The sequence below is a fragment of the Zootoca vivipara genome, chromosome 3 (genome assembly GCF_965207765.1).
Source record: "Zootoca vivipara chromosome 3, rZooViv2.hap1.1, whole genome shotgun sequence".
NCBI classification, from domain to species: domain Eukaryota; kingdom Metazoa; phylum Chordata; class Lepidosauria; order Squamata; family Lacertidae; genus Zootoca; species Zootoca vivipara.
In genome coordinates, this window is record NC_142586.1 from 100,975,027 (window position 1) to 101,000,101 (window position 25,075).

General features: G+C 45.0%; 1 long non-coding RNA gene across 1 annotated transcript; it reads left to right on the plus strand.

Annotated features, from left to right (window-relative positions):
- The first annotated feature begins 15,559 nt into the window (after positions 1 to 15,559).
- LOC148686380 (uncharacterized) lies at positions 15,560 to 23,163 on the plus strand. The gene is made up of 2 exons (XR_015949158.1): positions 15,560 to 15,872; positions 21,267 to 23,163. It is a non-coding gene; the product is annotated as an uncharacterized LOC148686380 (long non-coding RNA).
- The last annotated feature ends 1,912 nt before the right edge of the window (positions 23,164 to 25,075 follow it).

The following is a 25,075-nucleotide window of genomic DNA, read 5'->3' on the forward strand; positions in this document are numbered from 1 at the left end:
GGGGTTGTCATTTATATTTACCTTTACTCCCTATCTTCTGCTTCTCCCCCTCAAGTAGTTGCATTTCCCAACTTAAATGAGTAAGGTGGCTTTGCATGCCGTGATCGGGATGCCTACCACAAGGCCTACCTTTTGCTGAGCTCATTGGGTTGGCAGACTCCTGTGCCTACTCATTCCATGGCGTGGGCTTCTTTGACGTCTTCCCATGTGCCTCCCTTGCCAGTTTGGCGCATGCTGGGTTCAAAGCATATTCAGGGGGCTCACTCCCCTCCATCAACAGTGGCAGTCAGGGAGGTTTGGAGGAGGCTGACTGTGAAACACTCATTCGATCCTGACTCACATGAGAAACTCGCTTTGATAGTGTAACCCCCTGTATCAAAATTGGGAGAAAGATGGCGTTGTGGAAGACCTGAGTGGCAAACTCTGAATCAGGCAGGTAACAATATATGCATTTTCTCCTCCTCAAAGATCAGTTTAACTTGCTGGTTATTCCCTGTCCTTCCCACTCCCTTTCTCCCCCTTTTATTTTTGTTGCTGGTTTTGATTGCATCTGCTTGACTTTGTGTGGTTCTGTATTAGAAATGGACGTTTGTTGTTGTTGTTGTTTTGTGCATCGTAATGGGCAAAACAAATAAACATAAGTTGCCTTTGCGTGTGTGCATGTGTGTGTGTGTGCGTGTGCATGCGCACACACACACACACACCTGCTTTAAAAGGTTATTTATGTATGCCACTACTGCGGCTCGTGTTTCATAAGCCCAAAAATGGGAAACGAGCAAAGTCCCAACTAAAGAAGAATGGCAACTTAAACTGATGGAACAAGCGCAGTTTGCAGACCTAACATATAGAATAAGAGAACAAGAAGAACATATGTTTAAAGAATATTTGAAAATGTTTATTGAATATATGGAGGGAATTAGTGTTTTATTTTAAACGTAGGCAGCATTAAGATAAATTCAACAGTGTAAATAAGTTTTGATGGATGTAATGATGGACATAAACTGCCCTAAATCCCCATTTGTTTTATAACAGGAAGCAGGGGCGGAGGAAGCTGCTCTGGCACCCGGAGCGGCACCCAGGGACGGGGCATCGCCATGCAGCGCGCATATGTGACGTCACCATGCACGCATGCGGGCTACACATGTGTGCTGCGCACCGGTGCCGCCAGCAATCCACTCCATGGGGATGGTGCCGGGACCCTCCGGGACCCTGGAGAGGTTGACACTTGGCACACCCCCACAACTCCCAAGCCGAGCAACGGCGCTCCAGCGCCACGCGGGACAGCACTGGGATCCTCGGGTCGCAGCGGTAGCCGCGAGCACAGGACCTCGGCACCATCCCTGCACAGCGCTGGAGCGGTGCTGCTCGGCTTGGGAGTCGTGGGGCGGTGCCAACTGTCACCCCCTCCAGGGTCCCGGAGGGACCTGCCCCCACTGCCCCGTTGCTACACCACTGACAGGAAGTATCCAGAAAACCCCATTCCTCATCAGTTTCTCCGACTTTGAGAGGGAATCTGTGCACCAAACAGACAAGGAGATTCAAGCAGATCTGGATCACACCAGCAATGTGCAATGGTCTGAATATTCTTACCAAGGAGGCAGTGTAGGGTTCAAGGAGATGCAAACTGCGAGCACAGGACCTCGGCACCATCCCCACATGGCACTAGAGCAGCACCACTCGGCTTGGGAGTCGCGGGAGCACAGACAGAAAGTGTCACCCCCTCCAGAGTGGCACCCAGGGCGGCCCACCCCCTACGCCCCCCCTTGCTACACCACTGACAGGAAGTATCCAGAGAACCCCATTGCTCATCAGATTTCTCCAACTTTGAGACGGAATCTGTGCACCAAACAGACAAGGAGATTCAAGCAGATCTGGATCACACCAGCAATGTGGAAGGGTTTGAATATTCTTACCAAGGAGGCAGTGTAGGGTTCAAGGAGATGCAAACTGAGATTGAGTTTGCTGTGCAGATAACCCCAATTAAAGATTTGAAAAAGCATTGGAAAAGGATGGTAAGTGGCAACGGATGTGGGGCAAGGATTCCTTGGCTCTGGGAATCCAGTTGAACTCCCATCCTCTTGATGGGAGCTGATGATTACACAGATCCAGCAGTCACCTTTTCTCATGACACTACATCTGCAACCAATGAGGGCTGGAGGTCTGTGAGGCATGTGGGGGAAACGGCCTTGACCCAGCTGCACATTCAGCAAGTGTGAGAAGAGAAGGGAAGAGAAGAGATGTTTCTCCCTGCAGTTGGGGTTCCTGGGCCATTCAGGGTCCTTTTCTTTGCATAGAGAAGTATCTGTTCATCAGGACTCACGTATGGTCCCTTCTTAGAACACTTGATTACTGGAACACACTCTGCGAAGCGCTGCCCTTTTATTTCGTCTGGAAGCTGCACCTAGTACAGAATGCAGTGGTCACAATCCTCATGGGAGCAGATTATTGGCAATGTGATTTCTGCTGCAGAGAGAGAGAGCTGTGCTGGTTGCCAATTTGCTAGCAGGAAAGCTTCAAGGTTCCTGTGCTAATTCGCAAAGCCCTAGAGCACCATCAGATGTCAAGGAAATAAACAGCTGTCTGACTTTTGGAAGACATCTGAAGGCAGCCCTGTATAGGGAAGTTTTTAATGTTTGATGTCTTGCTGTGTTTTAATTTGTTGGAAGCTGCCCAGAGTGGCACAGATGAGGATGACACCGATGGCAAACATCTTGTGCTTCTTAATGAAGAAGAACACCAGTTCCTTCACTATGTAGATGACGTGTATGAAGACGAAGCAATACAGGAACAAGGTGAACTGGTCGTGAGGTAACAGGAAATGATTGTTTCCCCCAGAAGGCTGTGGAGAGAGCAAAAGGAAAAGATGTGAAGTTCCAGTCATGTTGCTGCAGGTCACCAAAAGGCTCGCTGAACATTCTCCTTTGCAAGCAAGCACCAGTAATTCCCGCATTACACTTCCATAGTGAAATCTTCCTCCTGCGCTGCTTCAGCCAGCCGCCTGACTTGCAGAATTTATCCCAGTAGCAGAACGTCCTCTCTATGACTGCAGAATTGGGGTTTATGTTCAACGTAGCTTGCATTATATTCTGATTCACAGTTTCTGAGCTGAACCCACTCGTTGAGTCAGAGCCGTCTTTCCTGTTGGGCTTAATGGCGCTTTGGGCTCTGGGACCAATAGTCAATCAGCAGAGACAAAAATCCTAGAAGGGCCTGTTGCTGGTTAGAACAGTGACCGCCATACTAGATCTACCAGAGACTTGGTTTGATAAAGAGTGCTGTTTAAAATTTTCTTTATAAAGAGTGTGTGTCTTTAAGTTTTGTGCCTCACATGGGAAACCATCAAGTATTACACAGGCATACAGTTTTGTTCCCGAGGTGCCTCCTCACACTGTGAAACTCTAAGGTGGGATGTGAGTGGACACTGGGAAGCTTCACAGAACTATAATGCTGTTGGTAAACACAGACGCTACCATAAAATAGTTAATTATAGACTTCTATTGTGTGAATATGGGCTGCTGGTGGCGGCTTTAACTATTAACAGTCCTATAATATTGGTCACACTACCTAGCGCTCACCTTCAGTGAGGGTGTCTGTCCAAATGGTGACACAACTTATTTTCCAATCAGTGCATATGCCACAATTTCCTGCTGAAATATCATAGCTTTCTTTTTTAAACACCCGAAAGAGCTCTGGTTTATTTTTGTCCCATTTTTATTGCACTGGAGCACTTGCAGACAGCAATAATGTGGTGGCACAGAGGAAGCATTGTAGAACAAACTAAAGCAGGATAAATCCATCACTAGTCCACTAGTGTTGTGCCCAGAACGTGTTGCAGAATCCACCCACAATAAAACACCAGTGTGGACGGGCCTCTTATTAAAGGTGAGTAGTTCTCATTGCGGTCAGTGCTTGGGTAGAAGGCTCCTTCGGAGCCCTGTCCAAACAGCTCTGAGCTTCCTGAAGGAAGAGCAAGAGCAGACAGAGGATAATGGAGGAATAACCATTCTTACCATAAACGATTGAAGCTCAAGGCAGTAGGCGTGTGAATAACAAGGCTGCACACCACACTAGGCAGCCTTTCGTTTCACTAGGCTCTCACTGTCCCATGATGCACTTCTGTAACCTGCCACATGTCATAGATGCCTCACTGTGACATCACAGCCCGCCTGTTGCTACGACTGGCTCATCGCTCAGTAGTAGAGAACCTAATTTCCATACTCTGAATGCTGAGCAAATGGCAAAAGAAAGTGGTTTTAGCTTAAAAGCCTCATTTATAGTGCTCATTGTAATGCTGGGCTGGATCTACACAGCTATAAAAAAATGTTCTGAAATTGCTTTAAAAAAACTTTTTAAAGCTCACAATGTAAAATTTCATAAAGTTCCCATTTCAGCTCTACAGCGCCATCTGGTGTCACAGTGTTCTAACACATTTATAACTTTGGGTTTTCTTTTTTTACTAATGTAGCTGAGTCCCAGGTTGGTATACAAACATGTAGGCTTTCTCTGCAAAATACCGTAATATTTATGTGGCGGAGGTTTTGTGTTCTGTCTTATCCCTCTTTTCTATCATCCCAACCTATCATCCCAGTGATAAAAATGAGCAGGCCTATTGGATTGCCACCATAAACTATAACTTTTCACCATTTCAAAAAAAAAAATCTGTTACTTGATTAAAGGAATCTTTTTCGATTAACTGCGTAAGTTTTAATTGTATATGAATAAAAACAATAGTGACATCTGGTGGGAGAGTGTTCCACAGGGCGGGCGCCACTACTGAGAAGGCCCTCTACCTGGTTCCCTGTAACTTCTCTTCCCGCAGTGAGGGAACCGCCAGAAGGCCCTCGGCGCTGGACCTCTGTGTCTGGGCAGAACGAGGGGGGTGGAGACGCTCCTTCTGGTATACTGGACCGAGGCTGTTTAGGGGTTTAAAGGTCAGCACAATTGGTCCATTCAGTTCTGTATTGTCTGCCCGTTGAGGCACTCCAGGCTTCTAGGCAAAGTTCTCTGCCAGTCCTATGTGGAGATGTCAGGGATTGAATGTGGGACCTTCCACATGGGAAACAGATGCTCCGTCACTGAGCCCCAGCCCTTCCCTAGTTTTGCCACACCACTATCTTTAACTCATACACGAGTATGCTTGATAGCACAGGAAGGTGCCACTGATAAAAGAACATCTGATGATGGTTCCTCAAATTGGGTATGGTGGTTTTCCTGTGGTCTGAAAGCTGAGCGCAACTGGCTGTCAGGCTATGTGTTTCCTCCTCCTCATTGAAAAAGTTGGCCACCACTCCATATACCTTTTGGAACAATGACCAGCGCTTCCTCTTTCTGATCCCAGTCTCCTCCCCTCATTGCCATTGTGATCTGCGGGCACAAAGCATCCAGCTGTATGTGTAACGGACAGTCTGTGTCTTAAATTGAGTTGTTGCCTTATTCATTCACAACAGACCAGGCGGCTAGGAGGACAACAAGCCCCTTTGTCAGGAGATGTAGCCAGAGGCATGCTGACCGTCTCCACTGACTTCATATTTATCTGGTCTCCTCTCCTCCTCCTCCTCCTCCTCCTCCTCCTCCTCCTCCTCCTCCTCCTCCTCCTCCTTCTCCTCCTCCTCGAGTTAAACAATGTGATGCTTTGTCTCCAAGTTGTGAGTGAGCAACTTTTCCTTCCCTCGCTGCAACTTCGGCGAACTATTTATTTGTATTTATCTGCCCCAATTAAGCCGCACATGTCTCACCAAAGAATGAATGAGAAAATGTTATTGAACAGGGAATGCTGGAAGGGAGAGGCTCTGTCTCTCTGTGTGGCCTGTTTTAAAGGACTGTGAGTGCAGACAGGTGGAGTTCCACTTCTCCTTTTTAAGTCATTAAAAAAAAAAGCCTTGAAAAATAGGTTTGCAGAATTACTAGAGACAGTTGTGGCGAGGGAGAAGAGTGTTTGCTAAGGAGCTTAGGAATTTGCCTTATACTGAATCAGACCATTGGTCCCCATCTAGGTCAGTATTTTCAACAGTGGCTGGCAGAAGCTCTCCATGGTTTCTAGCCCCACAATCTCTCTCTTGTGGGCCTACAAGAGAGACGTGTGTATATATATATATATTGTAGGCCTACAAGAGAAACATGAAAAAAATACTTTCCTGTATAGGAAAGTTTTTTTTCATGTTTTATGTTTTATTATGTTTCTATATATGTTGGAATCTGCCCAGAGTTCTTGAGCAACCCAATAAGAAGTGTAGGGTATAAATAGTAAAATTATCATTATGGAATGGGACATCCTTATTTTCATCAGAGAAATGTTGGAGGCTATGGCACCTTCCAAGGTTTCATTTCCACTTGTAGCAACATCCAAACTTTTTTGTGTGTGAATTTTTAATTTATTTTATAAGCTTAAAAATACAAAAAGGAAAAAAACACCAAAAACCCACACCTGAAAATGAATACAATACAAGCATACAAAAAAGAATATAGAAAACCAAAACAATAACAATAAAAAAGAGAAGAAGAAAAAGGGAAAAGACTCTAATTATCTATCATATATTCTTACATTGTTGACTTCCTCCAGTACTTCCCAACTGCGTTACAATGTATATCATCTTTAGTACTTTCTACATCTTGTTTTCAATCTTAATTATAGGTTATATAAACATATCCTTCTCCTCTTAACTTCACTGTCAAATAAGATCTCTTATTACTTCCTTAACATAGCAATCAATTTTACCTTGACATTTATATCTAATGCTAACTCAACAATATAATTATAACACATATTAGAATTTTAATATCTGTAAATTCTCGACCAATCCTCCTCTACAACCTCCATATACTTCCAGATCTTATAGTAATTATTTCCAATCTTACATTTATTTATTTTTAAATAAGCTTTAAATTTCTTCCAATCTTCTTCCACCGACTCTTCCCTCTGGTCACAAAGTCTCCAAACTTGTATCATTCCTCTTTCTGCTCACTTAAATCCTCCCTTCCCGGCACTCCTCCCTTGCATGGGACTTGGAGAGAGAAAACAGAACTATGAGGTCATATACTGGTCATATGGCAGCTGCAGAACCCACCAACAGAGCTACAATTACTAGGGCACAACTGTGCATTTATGACATTCAAGCATGCAAAAAGAAGTCTCTCCCCACCCCACCCCCCCACCCCCCACTTCAGCCTGTGAGCCTTTTCTGGACTTAGGGATCATCATAAAAAATACTTAAGCAATTCCTTAACACTAAATTCCACTTTGTAAATGTTAAATAATTTCCAAAAGTGTTCTCTTAGCAAACATGGTTTCCACTGAAATGGAAATGATAGAGGATCTCTCTCTCTCTCTCTCTCTCTCTCTCTCTCTCTCTCTCTCTCTCTCTCTCTCCCTCCCTCCCTCTCTCCCTCCCTCCCTCCCTCCCTCCCTCCCTCCCTCCCTCCCTCCTTTCTTGATGAAACAATACATGAACTAAAGCATTGCTAGCCTGCAAAAATTGCATTTCTCCAAATATTGCAATGCAATTCTCCAGCCGAGGTACGTGTACAAGAATGCTATCCTAGGGTAAAGCATGCACATTAATGCATCTTTTATTAAAAATAGCACACAATGGTCAGGGGTCCCTTTACCTTTACCTTTTATGCTTTATATTAGGGGAAATTGCAGACAAGGATGTCTATATTAGGAGAATCTGACACTAAGATGCTGATTAATTTGCATGAGGTTTTTTTTTTTAATTTAAACAAAATCACAAGCTGATGTTGAAATGTGAAGAACTCAGCTGGAAAACTGGACTGGAAAACAAGAAACCAAAATGGACATATTAGCCCATTCCTGCTTCTGAGTAAACATGTTTAGGATGGTCCTGTGAGGTTTCAGTTCCACCAAATCTTCATTATCATTGTGGCTTGCATCAAAAGAAGAAGCAGGTCTGTGTTACAAACAAGGGGATGTAGAACATTCTGTGTGCTGTGCTTTCTTAACTTTTTTTTTAAAAAAAATTCAGAACAGCAGTCATGCAGCAAAGTGACAAGCAGGCACTGCAGTGGGTGACAAAAAAAAAGCCTTTTCTCTCGTAACACTTTCCTCCGCGCCTTCTAACAAAGTGCAAATTAATGCAGGAAATTCTAAGACTGTAAGGAACACTGCAAAATTATAGGAGGGCAGGAAAGCCTACAATGGTTATAGTTACAGAGGGTTTCCCCAACCCCCTCTTTTCGTTGTCGGTTGGTGGTGAAGACGTATTTCACAGCAAGATTACCACCAGCACAACCCTCAGAAAACTGCATCAGGAGTTTCAAGGTTTTGCTCCTGCATTAGAGACTCATTTCTCTCCATATTCCTATCCCTTTTATAATAGCCACTTGATCTGCAGTTGCAAGCAGGGGCTAATGCTTCTATCAACGTTGCAATCTTCGAATAGAGCTAAGAAGCCAGGGGTAGCCTACGTGATGGCCTCCAGGTGTTGGGGACTACAATCCCCATCAGCCCCAGCTGTGCATGTGTGTTACGTAACGGGGTATCGCTGCCCCCAGAGCCTCCAAAGCTGCGCGCCTCGCTCCAGCAAATAAATAAATAAATAAATAAATAAATAAATAAATAAATAAATAAATAAATAAATAAATACAAAAGAAAGCTGTAGGTGCGCCGGCCCACTTGGCCAGTGCGTCTGCAGCTTTCTTTTGTATTTTTTTTTAAAGCTGGAGCGAGGCACGCAGCTTTGAAGGTGTGGGGGGCCGGCAATACCCCGCCACGTAATGACGCATGTTACGCCACGCCCACCTGGCAATTTGCCGCTCCAGGTGTCGCGCCGCCTCGCTACGCCCCTGGTCTCAAGGCAAATCTTTTAAAATGTAGTATAAACACTGACTCCAGAAAAACGTCTACTTCTGCTTCATTGACTATGCAAAAGCCTTTGACTGTGTCGACCACAGCAAACTATGGCAAGTTCTTAAAGAAATGGGAGTGCCTGATCACCTCATCTGTCTCCTTAGAAATCTCTACGTGGGACAAGAAGCTACAGTTAGAACTGGATATGGAACAACTGATTGGTTCAAAATTGGGAAAGGAGTACGACAAGGTTGTATATTGTCTCCCTGCTTATTTAACTTATATGCAGAATTCATCATGCGAAAGGCTGGACTAGATGAATCCCAAGCAGGAATTAAGATTGCCGGAAGAAATATCAACAACCTCAGATATGCAGATGACACAACCTTGATGGCAGAAAGTGAGGAGGAATTAAAGAACCTTTTAATGAGGGTGAAAGAGGAGAGCGCAAAATATGGTCTGAAGCTCAACATCAAAAAAACCAAGATCATGGCCACTGGTCCCATCACCTCCTGGCAAATAGAAGGGGAAGAAATGGAGGCAGTGAGAGATTTTACTTTCTTGGGCTCCTTGATCACTGCAGATGGTGACAGCAGTCACGAAATTAAAAGACGCCTGCTTCTTGGGAGAAAAGCAATGACAAACCTAGACAGCATCTTAAAAAGCAGAGACATCACCTTGCCGACAAAGGTCCGTATAGTTAAAGCTATGGTTTTCCCAGTAGTGATGTATGGAAGTGAGAGCTGGACCATAAAGAAGGCTGATCGCCGAAGAATTGATGCTTTTGAATTATGGTGCTGGAGGAGACTCTTGAGAGTCCCATGGACTGCTAGAAGATCAAACCTATCCATTCTTAAGGAAATCAGCCCTGAGTGCTCCCTGGAAGGACAGATCGTGAAGCTGAGGCTCCAATACTTTGGCCACCTCATGAGAAGAGAAGAATCCTTGGAAAAGACCCTGATGTTGGGAAAGATTGAGGGCACTAGGAGAAGGGGACGACAGAGGACAAGATGGTTGGACAGTGTTCTCGAAGCTACGAACATGAGTTTGACCAAACTACGGGAGGCAGTGGAAGACAGGAGTGCCTGGCGTGCTATGGTCCATGGGGTCACGAAGAGTCGGACACGACTAAACGACTAAACAACAACATAAACACTGACAACTGGGAAACACTGGCCTGCGAGCGCTCCAGTTGGAGAACAGCCTTTACCAAAGGTGTCACGGGCTTTGAAGTAACTCGATCTCAGGATGCAAGGGAGAAACGTACTAAGAGGAAGGCACGCTTGGCAAATCCACACCCAATAATAATAATAATAATAATAATTTATTAGTTATACCCCGCCCATCTGGCTGGGTTTCCCCTGATCAACTCCTGCCTGGAAACCAATGTCCCCACTGTGGAAGGACGTGTGGATCCAGAATTGGCCTCCACAGTCACTTACGGACCCATTGTTAAAATCGTGTTTATGGAAGACAATCTTACTCGGCTACGAGTGATCACCAAAGAAGAAGAAGCACCAACTGCAGCTCCCAGGGTAGCTCCACCAATAGTGCCTTGCAGTAGTCTAGACAGGAGGGTATCCATGCTCTATGGACAGCCAAGGTCAGACTATTTCAGTCCAGGAACAGGCATAACTGTCCGTGTCATGACCCCCAGGAGGAAAGCCTTCTACATATGGTTCTTCATTGCAAACTTTACGACGACCTTCGTCAACAATTCCTGGACCTGCTCTGCATCCCCAGTAGGGGACCAGAGCGGGAAATCTTACAATTCCTATTGTTGGGGAAGGACCAGGTGCTCACCAGAACAGTGGCTCATTATCTTCATTTGCTATTTTCTCGTCGTTATATTCTGCAGTCGTCTGAATTATTAGAAGCCCCAGTGTCGTGAAAGCGGATAGCGGAATACTCCCTTCTCTCTCTTAGCACAGCGTCTGCCACAGTGATAGTATTAATCTGATATTGTTTTGTTTGCGTGTTTGTTTGATGCCAATAAAGGTTGATTATTATTATTATAACTGTTATGTCAGCTAACCCAATTCCAAATTTCAGGTTGAACTGAAAAGGAGCTGAAAAGACACCCAATGGAATTTGCTTAAACTCAATGCAGTCTGGAGTGAAATACAACTGGACACACAGATACGTGTTTAACTCATGATGAGTCAAACTGTCATTGCCCCAGGGGTGGAATAGCTAACTTACCAGACACAGAGCCAAACTGGATTTGATGGGAGCAGCTGTATTTATTGTTCATGTGTCTATCACATTATTTCATAAAAGCAGGGGGGCGGTATGCCAAGAGCTGCTGTATTTATGTGAAGCTTCTGCATACGTCGAGCAACTGAATGACAGGTGGCAAGTGAAGGACTTTCAGACTGTGGACTGACTCTGCCCACCTAGGCTGGCCATTGGAAACTCCAGGAAGAAGTATAAGGAGGCTGAGCTATGAACTTGAGTGACATGGGGCTCCTGAGCTGTGTCATGTTTGTGTGATTCTTCCAGGCCCTCCAGGTGTCCTTATTTTCCAGGATTTACAGAAGCTGTCCTGGTTTCTGATTTGACCCTGGAATGTCCCACTTAAGGACGTCCCTATTTTCATCGGAGAAATGTCGGAGGGTACGGAGTTCTGTGACCCTCAAACCAAGGAGGTAATTTATTATTTATACCCCACTAGAGTGATGACTTTTTTACAACCTCATTTCCCTGTATCATAATTTGATGAGCTTTCATTAAAGATTAGATAAAATCTTACTTTCAAAGAGATTTGATTTAAAAAAAAACCCTCACGCACAAAATGATTTTAAAAATTTTATTTATCAGTTTTTTGACCATTTTTGAAGTCACTGTAAGCAGATATAAAATTGAACCCAAGCTTTAGAGTCACATATATACAATATTATATAGGGTCATCAAACGCACAAGGAAGCTTTTTTTAGCTGCAGTAACAGTATAGACGCCACTAGAGGACAATGTTTTGCTACCTCTCCTGTAGGTTCTTTTCCCAGCATGTCCAGCAGGGTCTGCTGGCTGAGTTTTGAGGTCCCAAAAAGGGGCTTTTACCTTGCGCAGGTGTGACATTTGTATACCCTATGTTGCTAAGAACACTCCCCATTGTGGAACGTGGTGTTTTGTCCAAATTTGATACGAAATATATATAGAATTGTTAATACAATTTTATGAAATGGTAAAACGGCATACAAAAAAATTTAAAAACGGTTTATGCGTAACCCTTTTTAATATTTCAATGGAATATACCTCATTTTAGTCATCCATTTGTGCAAAAGTTCATCCATTTGTGCTACAGGAAATAATTTTTGAGGGGGGAAAATGAAAAAGTCATCACCCTAATACCCCACCCATCTTGCTGGGTTTCCCCAGCCACTCTAGGTGGCTTCCAACAAAATAATAAAATACAAAAGTCTGTTAAACATTAAAAGCTTCCCTGAAGAGGGCTGCCTTCAGATGTCTTCTAAAAGTCTGGTAGATGTTTTTATCTTTGACATCTGGTGGGAGGGCGTTCCACAGGGTGGGCGCCACTACCAAGAAGGCGCTCTGTCTTGGCTTCTCGCAACGAGGGAACCACCAGAAGGCTCGGAAACATACTGGAAGCCAATGTAGATCTTTAAAGACCGGTGTTATGTGGTCTCAGCGGCCGCTCACAGTCACCAGTCTAGCTGCCGCATTCTGGATTAGTTGTAGTTTCCAGGTCACCTTCAAAGGTAGCCCCACATAGAGCGCATTGCAGTAGTCCAAGCGAGAGATAACTAGAGCATGTACCAGGAAGGTAGGGTCTCAGCCTACGTACCAGATGGAGCTGGTAAACAGCTGCCCTGGACACAGAATTGACCTGCAACCTCCGTGGACGTCTATGAGTCCAAAATTACTACCAGGCTGCGGATCTGGTCCTTCAGGGGCACAGTTACCCCATTCAGGACCATTATATATGTTGGAAGCCACTCAGAGTAGCTGGCACAACCCAGTCAGATGGATGGGGTGGTATTATTATTATTATTATTATTATTATTATTATTATTATTATTATTAAGGACGCCCCTATTTTCATTGGAGAAATGTTAGAGGGTATGTTATTCTTCCATGCTGGCTTGTCCACTTATACTGATGCAGGTTGAAAATCTAAACCCACTTACTAAAGCGAGATGAGCGCCGCAACCCCAGATTCGTCCGCGACTGGACCTAATGGTCAGGGGGCCCTTTACCTTACCTTTAAGCCCCGCTGAACTCAAATGGACTTCCTTCTGAGTAGACATGGCTAGAATTGCACTGTCACTCCTCAGTCCCCTGACTGCTGCTCATGGGCCAGGCCTGACAGGATGTGGGCAGCTGAACCTTCCCACATGGTTATCTTCCCATATTGCATAATAATTTCAAGCTCCTTTTTCTTAGTGCTGAGCTGGGGTTGAATACAGTGAGACTTCTTCCCAATTGTGCTGCCCACTTCTTGAAAACTGCTGCTTCATTGGGGCCAGATTTATCAGGTGATTTTCAGCAGGAAGATGTCATGGGGGGGGATTTAAACTAGGGGTCAGCAAACTTTTTCAGCCGGTCCACTGTCCCTCAGATCTTGTGGGGGGCCGGACTATATTTTGGAAAAAATATGAACAAATTCCTATGCCCCACAAATAACCCAGAGATGCATTTTAAATACAAGGACACATTCTACTCATGTAAAACACGCTGATTCCCGAACCGTACGTGGGCCGGATTTAGAAGGCTATTGGGCCGCATCTGGCCCCCGGGCCTTAGTTTGGGGACCCGTGATTTAAACCCCTCTCCCCCAGGGCTGCAGTCCTGATCTGGCTGTGCAGGCTCCCACAGCTGTGATTTGCAAAAGGACAAAACACACCACATGCCATGGGGAGGGCCAGGCATGAGACGTCTCTGGATAATGTCACGACTTAATCACCCCCCTCTCTCTCTCTCTCTGAATCCTGGGACTTGTAGCTGGCTTATACTCAGTCAGACCATTGGTCCATCTAGCTCAGTACTGTCTACACTGACTGGCAGCAGCTTTCTGGGGTTTCAGACAGGAGACACTCCCAGACCTACCAGGAGATGCCAGGGATTGAACTGTAAGGCAGTTTCCAAAGTTCCTATGTTCTGTGCTACTGAAAACACTACACGGTGTGGTTAAGTGCTGCTTCTGTTGTTTCCATTTATAATAAAATGTAATTTCTCCTTTGCTCTTTTGTGTAGGATTATGTAATGCAGAATATGATTATAATTTACAGCTCCATATAGCAGAGAGGAATGGCACACCAGACATTAAACCAAGCAAACTGTCTGGCTACAGAGCCCCACTTTATCTCCAACATTTATTCCGTTAAGTAAGATCCTGGCAACGCTCCCCTGCCCTTCGCATCCCTTCTCCTCTTGCAGCAGAATGCCTTCCACACTGGGCTTGCTTATCCCACCAAGCATGACCTCAGAGTATATTTTGATATCATAGTGCAGCAGCCGCCGTGAAACCATGTGACAAACCAAATTAAAAACAACCCAAGACAGAGATGATGAGATACATTAGCTCATGCCCAGTAATCATCACCCCTGCCAGAAAATCTCTTATCCTTTTGTCCTGATCTTTCCAGTCATCTTCCATTTCACCCCAAAAGGAGCGGCTAGAAATACTTGCCACTTTTGGGGACCCAGATTATTTGACATAGCCACCCCAGTGCAGGGATACTTTCCCTGCCCCATTTTTTTTTCTTGCTCAACATTTTGAGCAGTGCCAGGAGGAGGCTGGATTTCCCACAATGCCCCTGGCCAACTGTTGCTGTGGGGCACCGTGGGAAATTCAAGGGTGGGTAAATCCAGGCACCCAGTCCTGCTTTGATTGATGCCACTGCAGCCTGCGGAGTCCGCCAGGGACTCCTGACAAAGGAGGGGCCTCTCCTGGGGTCACCTTGCCCATGGCTGTGCATTTCCTTGAAATCGGAAACTTGGACTGTCTCTACCAAGTGGAACCACATAGCACCTGTTCTGAAGAGCCTGCACCTGCTGTATGCTATCGAGCCCAAGTCAAGAAGTTAGCATGGATGTAAAGGGTCCCAAACAATAACGTACGACTCGGATATCTGAAGGAACTTCAGTCTCAACAAAAATTGATCGAGGTATTTCATGTTTTCATTGTACAGTACTGGAGTACACCACATTTGATAGAATCTAGTGTTGTGCTGAATTTTTCTCCTGCATATCCCCACCCACCCCCACTCTCACCATTCTCCATAAATGAGAAAAGAAATTGCCTTTTAAAACTGTGAAATGGGAGAGAAAAACCTCGAGGTGCAGGGAGTGCAGTCCTGTTATCACGCTTACCTTACTTTTGAGGCAAGGGGTGCCTTTCCTTTCTTTCACTCTGCAAATCATCACGCTGGTGGTCTGCACTCTGCAGCCTTCCTAGGTGCCTGTAGTTCAAAGAAGCATTGTTGGGTGACTCCTCCTATTAGTTCCCACCCAGATGAGGAATTGTGGGCAGCCGGGGAGGCTGCAGAGTGTTGGGTAAATGTTTCCTGGCATAGGCGTACCCACCGCAGGGCAGGGGGCGCTGCCCCCTAGAAGCCAGCCCAGACCTCTCCGCTGTGCATGGGAGAGCCCGGTAGCGGAGCCCAGTGGCGGAGTGGCTGCGCAACTTGCAGTCAGCCACCGCGCAGCGCGAGAGGAGGGCAGGGCCATCTCTAAGCCCGGGTCCGGTGGCGCGGGGCGCCAGGCCACCAGGGGCACCGCTGCGCCCGCTGAGAGGCGCAGCGGAGGCGGCCCCAGGCGCGCCTCTGCTCCGGCGCCAGGGCTCAGCCATCTGGCCGTGCGCCCGCGGGGAGGCAGCCTCACCTTTAACCACTCAGGGAGGCGACACTAAGGGCAGCGGAGTGGGGCCGAAGGTACTGCGGTGACGCTGGACGCACGGAGTGGCGAGAAGGAGGAGGGAGGGGGCTGGGGCGGGCAAGCAGATCAAGTTCCCGCCGGGCAGCACTTTGGCTCAGCGTCGGGACTCCCTCACCGCCTCAGTCCTGGAAGGAGGAGACACGGCACGGAGGGAGCTTCTTTTTTTCAGGTGGGCTGGCCTCGCCTCGCACGCACGCCAAAATGAGGTGATCGGCTGCGCTTAGTTTGGGTGGGGTGGGTTGGGTTGGGGCTCTTGGCAGGAAAGCGCCGCGGGGACCCTGTGCTTGGTTAGGACCTCCATGGCGCAGGCAGGGAGTCCTGCACTCTCCTCTGGTACCTCTGAAAAATTAAAAAAGGTTAGCCGACAGCAGTGGCTCTTAGTTGAGTTGGCCGCTCTTCCCAACTTTGTGGCCCCTCCCCTCCCGTGCCTTGGCCCCCCTTGCCCCCCCTCGTAACTCTGCACTCACAAAAATCCTAAAGAAAGAGGCCTGAGAATGATGCAGTTTTTTAAAAAACACATCCCGGCATTAAATACACAGTAATTCCAAATTAAATAACTCACATTTGCTTTGCCTGTGTGTTTGGGCTATTATTAATTCAATTGCAGTCCTGCGCTCATTGAATTCACCTAAGACACCTTCCTCAATAATGTTCTTGTCTTCTCTTCAATGCACCTTTTGAAAACACTGGGCATTTCCTGACTCTCTGTCATGCATCACTCTCCTTTATTGATTTAACACTCAAGCTCCTTTTATAGAATGGAACCATTTTGGCTACCTCTGGAATATAGTTCATTCTCAATATATGCTTTGTACTCTTCTCTCTGCCTCCCAGTTTGCATGAAGGTAGCAAGGGCCAGTGGAAATATAGTGAAAGTTGTAAGATGTCCCAAGTAATATTATCGTTTCATTCTTGTAGGCTTCAGAGCTGCAGGAAAGCAGCATGAAATATTTCAAATGAATATAAACAGGGGGGAAGTAAATGAAAGGCTACTCCTATGTGAGTTTACTCAGAAACTAATCCCACTGAGTTTTATTTGACGTAGATGTTAATTTTTGGAGACTTATAGCCTTGAAACCAGAATTTTCCACCCTCAGTGAATTTTTGTCACCTCAAGAAAGTTTAACTTAAAAATAGGCTCATAATCCTCAATGCAATCATCTCTTATTATCTTTTGCTCATGCCAGGCTAATAGGAGGTTCTGGCCGGTGCAGATACACTTCTTAAAATGAATTTTAAATGCAAGGCACTGATTTCTAGGTTCCTTTGTGGCACATGTTGAGAGTCTGCTACCACAGTTCAGTAATCTTGTAAACTCTGTAGAAAGTATTTCCACAATGACCTAGTGAAAGGCCACTATTTTGCACAAAGGGATGCACCTAAGGGATGCGGGTGGCGCTGTAGTCTAAACCACAGAGCCTAGGGCTTGCCGATCAGAAGGTCGGTGGTTCGAATCCCCGCGACGGGGTGAGCTCCCGTTGTTCGGTCCCACCTCCTGCCCACCTAGCAGTTCAAAAGCACGTTATAGTGCAAGTAGATAAATAGGTACTGCTCCGGCGGGAAGGTAAACGGCGTTTCTGTGTGCTGCTCTGCTTCGCCAGAAGCAGCTTACCGGTAGTCCTGCTGGCCACATGACCCGGAAGTTGTCTGCGGACAATTGCCGGCTCCCTCAGCCTATAGAGCGAGATGAGTGCGCAATCCCAGAGTCGTCTGCGACTGGACCTAACAATGAGGGGTACCTTTACCTTTAATTGCACCTAAGCTTATTGATTTCAAGTTCAGTTTTTAAGGACAATTGCTCGGTTCATTGAATAAAGTTTAGTGAACCTAGCATTTAATTAAACAATAGGGTTGAATCTAGAAACTTTGCCTTCCGTGAACTCGAAGAATCATTCCGTCTACAGAAAGCTTTTGATCAAGTGGAGTGATTTCAATGGGAGAAGCGGTAAGAGACTGTTCTGACTCCCCTCCCTGCTTTACCATCCAGTCTGCTGGAGAGTTCTGGCGAACTCAAAAGCTTGCTCACTATTTGGTGACAATTTGGTGGATCACAATAAAGGGATTTTGGATTCCCCCACCCTCAAAACAAATGTAATAGTTTTAACACCTAGCAATTGGTATTCCTCTGCTTAGCTTATTGGGAGGGTTTTTCCCTCTGAGAAAAGCCATTTGGCATGTAGAGGATTGGCAGATTGTGCCCCAGGAGATGACATCATAGTCACTACTGTGAAAGAAGTGGTGATGCCCATCCCTGTTCCACTACAGGAGGGATAGGGGAGCAATTTGGTTCAGACTGCATTAAAAGGCAAATCTACCCAATTCACACTTTCTGAAATGATACATGAACTGAAGCACAGCCATCCTTCGAAATTTGCATTTCTCTGGATTTTGAGCTGCGGCTTTCCAGCCAAGTAATGTGTGCATTTTATAGGGTAAAGTGTGCATAGAAATGCACATATTCGTAACAATGATATACATGATTATTTATGTATTTATTGCATTTCTATCCCACCTTTCTTCCAAGGATCTCAAGATGGTGTTCATTTCGGCAGCAGTTTGCAGGCTTTTCTTTTTAAAAAAACCCTTATGAAAATTCATCAGCCTTTTAGCAAGACACATTTTTATACGCAGTTTTGGCAAATATACCCATTTTTTGCAAGCACTTTCCACTGATTTAATGCAACTGTGTTCGTTATTTTCACATAGGTGCATTCACATGCACACTTCCAAACCCCGATACAGTGGGACCTCGACTTACGAGTGGAAAAAGTAGCCGCGGGCATACAATTTTTCCGACATCCAAACGGAAAACCCGTTCGCGGCTAGATGCGGTTTCCTCAACTTACAAGTTTTTAGATGCGTTTCCTTGACTTACGAATTTTTCCTTTTCCAATGCATTCCTGTGGGAAACCGCATTTCCTATGGGAAACTTGACTTACGAAGTTTTCGACCTACGAGTGTGCATTCGAAATGGATTAAATTCATAAGCCAAGGTCCCACTGTGTGTGTGTGTGTGTGTGTGTGTGTATTAGTACATATTGCTCGGCAAGAGAAACACATTGCAAAATTCAAAAAAATGCAAATTTGTAAGATGGAGGTGTTAGGTTTGTACATTGTTAAATAAATTGTGGATTTGGTAGGTTTGCTTTTAAATGCGAACTGAATCGAATTGCTCGACTATCCCTTCTCCCAGCCAAAGCAAGAGATGCTGGGGATTGAACCTAGAACCCTTTGTACACAAGGCAGATTCTCTACCACTGAGCTATGGCGCTTCCACAAATTAATGCTGCTCCCACCACCATGACTTTATAGTGCTTCAATCTGTCACACACACACCATAACCAACCTCTGTTTCGACTGTCATTGCTTCTTGCATAATACTGGTGCCAAGATCCTCTGTTGCTGCCTTTGGGGCATTTTGCTAGTTAATAAATATAACTGAAAGCACTGATTAATTCATTGGTACAATTTTATGGTTAGTAATCATGGATATTAAAGTGATTTGTGAACAGGCTTTAATCAGGGCTGTTTGGCTTTGGAACGGATACACAGTGCTGATGAGTTTTCTGCAAACAGTCTCTTTATTTGGGAGTTTCAAAGCTTTTAATTCCATGCTGCTAAGGCGATGCCTTCCTACCCCAAAATGATACATGATAGCTCAAAAGAATATCTTCATTGGTTAACCTTAAAATAAAATAAAAAAGATTACCTGGATAGAGACTTTGTGTAATAGTAGCAGCAGCAACAATTACAACCCAAACCGATTATAGCCAAAAAGCAGAAAAGGGAAAGGAAAGAGGTAAACAATAATCTCAGAAGCATACTAAGTGCAATAGTACCAGTACTAGTTTTCTTTCAAAGATTTGCTTGTTTTCATGTGTGAAAGCTCAGCACAGCCAATCACAAATGAACAACCATTTGTTGCCAACCCCAACTTCTCTCACCACCAAAGGAACACAAGTGAATAGCAGAGAACCTGCACAAGTGACGCTGACACAACCCCCCCCCACACACATATATTAAATAAAACAGAAACATTGCCACCTGACCCCACTCCCACTCATCTTTTCCCCCTCCACCTCTTTCCCCCTTTTCTTCCTAATATAACACTAATGTCTCTCAACAAAATGAAACTGATCTGTAAAAATGTTACTTGGAAAAAAGAGAGAAAGAGAGAGACATTGCTCATACTTTTGTAAACCAATAAAATCTAGTAGTAGTAGAAGAAGAAGAAGAAGAAGAAGAAGAAGAAGAAGAAGAAGAAGAAGAAGAAGAAGAAGAAGAAGAAGAAGAAGAAGAAGAAGAAGAAGAAGAAGATTAGCTTGTGTGGCGTCCCAAGGAAAGGGAGTTGGGTGCAAATGGATGCTGCACACGAGTTTTCCATAGGGTGGGTTGGGGGGAATCAGATCTCAGAGCTGGGATTGTGTCCAGCTATCTCCGTTACATGGATCGTCTGCTTTTGGGTAAAGAAGATAGATGCTAATGGCTGGGTTGAGCTCCCCATACCTAATTCCAGATTCACTTTGGAAGAGGTGGCGATCAGCACTGTTTAAGAGAATCTTACTGAAGTTGTTTGATCACAGATCAAGCCCATGCACCATAATCTATGCATTAGAATTTGTACATTTAATGCAGCTCTTGTGTCTTCTTATCATTATTTTTAGTGATGGGTTTTCCATATTTTTGGTGATGAGTAAGCTGCCACCTCAGAAACGAAGGAAGAGAAGGATGTGGAGAAGACAGCAAGATTACAAGGCAGCAAAATGGCAAAGGCCACTGAATAGAACAAACCAAAATGGTAACAGAAAACAATTGAAGTCTGGGTTGTATTCAGCCAAGTCCTACTCAGAATAGAACTAATGAAATAAATCAACCTAACTTAGTCTTTTCCCAGTAGTGATGTATGGAAGTGAGAGCTGGACCATAAAGAAAGCTGCTCGTGGAAGAATTGATACTTTTGAATTATGGTGCTGGAGGAGACTCTTGAGAGTCCCATGGACTGCAAGAAGATCAAACCTATCCATTCTGAAGGAAATCAGCCCTGAGTGCTCACTGGAAGGACAGATCGTGAAGCTGAGGCTCCAATACTTTGGCCACCTCATGAGAAGAGAAGACTCCCTGGAAAAGACCCTGATGTTGGGAAAGATAGAGGGTACAAGGAGAAGGGGACGACAGAGGACGAGATGGTTGGACAGTGTTCTTGAAGCTACGAACATGAGTTTGACCAAACTGCGGGAGGCAGTGGAACACAGGAGTGCCTGGTGTGCTCTGGTCCATGGGGTCACGAAGCGTCGGACACGACTAAACAACAACAAACTTAGTCATATCCATTAATTAGCTGAAACGGTAGGACTAGCGTTGACTACCAACCTTTGTGGTAGGAAGGGCTCAATAGCTACATAGAAATTGCCAGTCCAAATGCAAGAAATTGTGGGGGGGGGTGCGCGCGCGTAGAGGTGCAGGGGAGGAAAGTTTCATTTGAAGCATCTCCTTAAATTTAAAATTAGCAAACTGGTGTGTTTTGTTCCCATGACGGATTGTTTTGTTTTCGTGCAATCCATAGGGAGAAGAACTTGCAGACTAAGGAAGAAAAGTTCCAGGAGCAAGTCAAACACACAATTAGCAGAGAGATTGATGGTGGTCTCTAATCTGCCAGCTCCCATTCCTTGGGAAGGGAAACTGCAGTTTGGTTTAAAAGTGATCTGGGAAACATTTGCGATGAGATCGTATTGGATGCACCGCCGGAGCCATTTTAGCACTTAGACTAAGGTTGTTCCCAATACTTCTGTGATGAAACATGTGGATTGGACTAGAACTTAAATGCTAAAGAAATGTTTTGAGGGTGGAGCTCTATTGGCGGACGCACCAATGTCTTTTAGCCTGGAATGCATCACCTGTGAATGCTGCTAATGCAGGATAGCTGCAGAGAATCACAGTAGCACAGTGGACAGAGCTGCGCATGGACTGGAGAGACCTGGCTTCGTATCCTCCTACTCAGCTGTGAAGCCAACTGAGCGACCTTGGCACAGCCCCAGTGACAATTTTTCAGCCCAATCTACCTTCTAGGGCCGTTGTGAAGATAAAATGGGATTCTTCTTCTTCTTCCTTAGCGATCACTAGTAGCCAAGTAAGATTGTCTTCCATAAACATGGTTTTAAAAGTGAGTCTGTAAGTGACTGTGGAGGCCAATTCTGGATCCACACGTCCTTCCACAGTGGGGACATAGATTTCCAGGCGGGAGTTGATCATGGTGAGAGTTTGCCAAATGTGCCTTCCTCTTAGTGCATTTCTCCCTTTCGTCCCGCGTTTGAGCATCTTCAAAACCCATGACACCTTTGGTAAAGGCTGTTCTCCAACTGGAGCACTCACAGACCAGTGTTTCCCAGTTGTTGGTGTTTATACTACATTTTTTTTTAGTTTTGCCTTGAGAGAGTCTTTAAACCACTTTTGTTGACCACCAGCATTACGCTTTCCAATTTTAAGTTCGGAATAGAGTAGTTGCTTTGGAAGACGATAATTAGACATCCACACAACATGACCAGTCCAACGAAGTTGATGTTGAAGAATCATTGCTTCAACACTGGTTATCTCTGCTTCTTCCAGTACACTGGGATTAGTTTACCTGTCTTCCCAGGTGACGTGTAAAAATTTTCAGAGACACCGTTGAGGGAATCTTCCGAGGAGTTGGAGATGGCGTTCATAAGTGGTCCACATTTCACAAGCATACAGTAAGGTTGGTAATACAATAGCTTTGTAAACAAGCATTTTGGTTTCCCTGCGAATTTCCCGGTCCTCAGACACTCTGCACTTCAATCGGGAGAAAGCCGCACTCACAGAGCTCAAGCGATGCTGGATTTCGGCATGGGATAGGCCCACTAGGGCTTTGCATTACCTGCAAAAGATCCTGTGTCAAATTTCCCGGTAGGGCTGGGACGGAATTCTGTTTGAAACCCTGGAGAGCTGCTGCCAGTCAGTGTAGATAATACTGACCTAGTTGCAGATACTGGTTTGACTCAATATAAAGAAGCTTCAAATATGTGTTAATATGGCTGGGATATAAACATGACAGAAAAGGATCGGAGAGGCATAGTGGAAAGAATGCTAGAACCAGATGGTAAAGACTTGGGTTTGAATCTCTGCTCAGCTAGGTGACCTGCCTTTCAGCCTAACCTACCTCGCAAGGTTGTTGGGAAGGTGAAGATGGAGAAAGGTTAAAATATGAACATTATAACATCGTTCTTCATGAATAAGGTTATTACTTTGCAACCAGTCTGATATTTTTTGAAGGAGATACTGTGCATATAGCTTTGAGGAGATGTCGAACAAGCTAATTGGCCAATAGGCTTGTGGATCCATTCTACCCTGTCTTACAAATTGGGAAAATAATACTCATTTTCCATCCAGAGGGAATTTGGCCTGTGTTGTTTATGGTGGTAAATAAACCAGCCAGGATAGGCACTCACCATTCTATGCATTCCTTATAGAGCTCAGGTGGAAGCACATATTGCCCAGAAGTCCCCCCCCCCACCCCCCATACAAGAAATAAAGGACTTTTCTTTCATTACAGGAGACAGGTTGCCATTCTCCTAGATGCCATTTGAGAAATCCTTACACACTGCAAGTAGTGTAGTAGTGAAGTAGAGCAGTACATGTGAAAAGGATCTAGGAGTCCTGGTAGACCACAGACTTGACATGAGTCAACAGTGTGATGCAGCTGCTAAAAAAGCCAATGCAATCCTGGGCTGCATCAATAGGAGTATAGCATCTAGATCAAGGGAAGTAATAGTACCACTGTATTCTGCTTTGGTCAGACCTCACCTAGAGTACTGTGTCCAGTTCTGGGCACCACAGTTCAAGAAGGATACTGACAAGCTGGAACGTGTCCAGAAGAGGGCAACCAAAATGGTCAAAGGCCTGGAAATGATGCCTTATGAGGAATGGCTTAGGGAGCTGGGTACGTTTAGCCTGGAGAAGAGAAGGTTAAGGGGTGATATGATAGCCATGTTCAAATATATGAAAGGATGTCATATGGAGGAGGGAGAAAGATTGTTTTCTGCTGCTCCAGAGAAGTGGACACGGAGCAATGGATTCAAACTACAAGAAAGAAGATTCCACCTAAACATTAGGAAGAACTTCCTGACAGTAAGAGCTGTTTGACAGTGGAATTTGCTGCCAAGAAGTGTGGTGGAGTCTCCTTCTTTGGAGGTCTTTAAGCAGAGGCTTGACAGCCATATGTCAAGAATGCTTTGATGGTGTTTCCTGCTTGGCAGGGGGTTGGACTGGATGGCCCTTGTGGTCTCTTCCAACTCTATGATTCTAATTTTGATTGCCCCAACTGACCACAAAATACATTGGAGAAATGTTTAACCCAGGCATGGCCAAACTTTGCCCTCCAGCTGTTTTGGGACTACAATTCCCATCGTCCCTGACCACTGGTCCTGTTAGCTAGGGATGATGGGAGTTGTAGTCCCAAAGCAGCTGGAGGGTCAAGTTTGGCTATGCCTGGCGTTAACCCAATCAGAGGCAGGATTTGAGGCTTCTTGCAATGAGCTCACTTCATTTAAACCCCAGGCCACCAGTTCCCAGAATTTGTCATCCCTCTGCTCCATGACTGCTAGTCCCAATTCCTGCCACTGGGTTTTCGTATATTTAGCTTTCTTGTTTTTGAGCAGACTCTTGTACTCCAACCTGCATGTGATTACATTTTCCACGCATTCATCTAATGGATTCTTACGAGAATCCCTCATTGTTTTGCCCAGAACTTCCTTAACCAATTTGTACTGACTTGTCAGACCAGCCAAGGTGTGTTGCTTGTGTGTGTGTGTGTGCGTGTGTGCGTGTAGTTATTAATTCTAGTATTACAAATAAGGGTTATTGTTTTCATTTATCATTACAGTATGTCATCTTAATTTAAGAAAATTGAGGGGCAGTTTAAAATTTTGATTTTTCTAGTCCTACACTACAGCTGACAGCCTTCTCCCACTTACCTTTAAGAGAGTTTTTAATAAAATAATAATAATAATAATAATAATAATAATGTTTCCAAATATATTCCTTTTTTATACTACACCTGCCCAGATTTTTTTGGGGGGGGGGGCACCAGCAGTTTCTGTAACGGCCAGCGCAAAATAAAAAAATAAAAATAAGTGGAAGACACAACACAGCCAAAAGCGGAACAGATTGCGGCAGCCTTAACTTGCTGTCCTCCAGCTGCTTCGCACAGCTGGCCGAGGCTGCTGGCAGTTGAAGTGCCCAGCAGCTGGAGGAGGGCGCCCGGTTGGGGGAGGCTGCGTGGAAGTTCCGAGGATTTCTCGATTACATCATCGCCGTCGCCTTCCAAACCGGGGAAAGCGCGTTGCAAAGAGAGGGGGG